General features: G+C 37.2%; 1 non-coding gene across 1 annotated transcript; it reads left to right on the top strand.

The window, feature by feature from the left end:
• The first annotated feature begins 1,435 nt into the window (after positions 1 to 1,435).
• On the top strand, positions 1,436 to 1,569 carry LOC123860570 (U4 spliceosomal RNA). The gene has a single exon (XR_008507939.1). It is a non-coding gene; the product is annotated as a U4 spliceosomal RNA (small nuclear RNA).
• The last annotated feature ends 446 nt before the right edge of the window (positions 1,570 to 2,015 follow it).

The following is a 2,015-nucleotide window of genomic DNA, read 5'->3' as shown; positions in this document are numbered from 1 at the left end:
CAGGACAGAATATTTGAAATAGGGTGTATCTGAAAAAATCTAGGATCATTGCTCACCAGAACTATAAACTGGCATTGCCAGCAAGGACTCTACAAGCCCTTCATTTTCAAGGTCTCTGCTGGAGGGCAAAATTCCAAGTTTACAAAGGAGTGCACTACAAGGCTTTTAATTTCCCCTTCTGCACCCAGGGGGACAAATAATTAGTGCTTTCGTAGGTCTATAGAGGAGACCAGAGCCCAGAAATTCTGCTATCAATGCTTGCTGACTAGGAAAAGACATGCTTGTGCCATGCATCACTAAGGATTATAACAGATTAGCAACTAAATTTGAGTTAATTAAAAATAATCAACTATAATAAGAAGAGAGTTTCCAGAAAATTACCATATTGATCAAGTTGCTGTCTAAACAACTTGGAAAACACAGTACAAATTTTGGAGGCCCAATGCCAAGTATCTGAAGAGGCTCATTAAAATTTACTTAAAAATATTACAAAACTCAATTTTATTAATAATGATCATAAAAATACATAACAAATAAATACTTTGGGGGAAGTTTAAGCTTAAAAGTCTACATAATTATGCAAAACTTAAAACATAAAATGTGACATGACTTTAAGAACTTAGAACCTAGGGCGCCTGGGTGGCTCAGTTGGTTAAGCGACTGCCTTCGGCTCGGGTCATGATCCTGGAGTCCCGGGATCGAGTCCCACATCGGGCTCCCTGCTCAGCTTGGGGTCTGCTTCTCCCTCTGCCCTCTTCCCTCTCATGCTCTCTGTCTCTCATTCTCTCTGTCTCAAATAAATAAATAAAATCTTAAAAAAAAAAAAGAACTTAGAACCTAATGTGGAAAGGTAAAGATTTTTTTTTAAGTGGAAATGACAGTGTTTGATAATAAATAAAACTGTAGGATGTGCTATAAAATACTTGAGTAGTGACCTACATTTTGAAGTAGACCATACTGTATTTTGGAAAATAAATTCTCTTACATTGAGGGGTCATGATTATTTAGAAGGGAAACCTATAAAAATGCATCTTATGTGTTTTGATTACTAGTTGCGATCTAGTTACAAATTTTTAAAAAGTCTTCTCTTAAAACAAGTCGCTTGAGAAACTCCTAATTTGTCATAGTGAATGTCTTCTCAGTGAAATAAAATGTTTGTTACGTGAAGCTTTCAGAGTCTTTAGATGCATGAAAGTAGATTTGGTGAAATGGATTTCCTGGTTTAGTTTCCTAAATTGTCATAAAACACATTGGATGACACAGATTAACCAAAGTTAAAATGTTTCTGCTGCTCTGAAATCTATTAATCTATATTTCATTTATTGGATTTTTTCATACTCATCTATTTCCCCAAAGGATTTGTGATGACTGTTGCTTCCTTTATAGGTATGTCCTGAATATTGTTGGCTGCTCCCTTGTTTTATTTTGTGACTCTAGCTTTGCGCAGTGGCAGTATCGTAGCCAATGAGGTTTATCCGAGGCACGATTATTGCTATTTTGTGACTCTAGTTCTCCTATTCAACAACAATATACATGGACAAAGTTGATTGAGAAAACAACCTATCTAGGAAAGAAAGGCAGAATCCAGACTTGGAGGAAAACCTTTGTCAAAAGTTATAAGCAAACTTTTCTTCTGCCCTAGTGGCTCTGAGCTCACTCATAACCCATAAAGTGAAGATATCCATCACTCAGTGAGGCAGTACCTGCACCAGTGGGAGGATGAGAGCCAGCGATTGCTCTTGCTGGCTGCTGAGCTCCGGCAATAATCTTATAACTATAATGGGAGTTAGGTGCCCAAAGGAGAAAAAGACAAATATAGGCCCAGGACACCTTAGTAAGTTATTTCAGAAATAGGATGAAGACTGAAACAGAAATTAGAACTTGATATCATGAACAGATAAACAGTCAGTTCTCATTCCTTCCGAGTTGTCTAGGTGATTTGCAGAAGACTGGGGAATTGCTGGATTCCCCTCTACTTTCAGAAATAGATGAAGTAATTAAAAATCTTCCCCAAG

Source organism: Mirounga angustirostris, unplaced genomic scaffold (genome assembly GCF_029215605.1).
Source record: "Mirounga angustirostris isolate CCGP_5_RB_7025 unplaced genomic scaffold, mMirAng1.0.hap1 SCAF_4, whole genome shotgun sequence".
Taxonomy (NCBI): Eukaryota; Metazoa; Chordata; class Mammalia; order Carnivora; family Phocidae; genus Mirounga; species Mirounga angustirostris.
The sequence above is the reverse complement of the archived record's forward strand: the minus strand, read 5'-3'. Positions and strand labels throughout refer to the sequence as shown.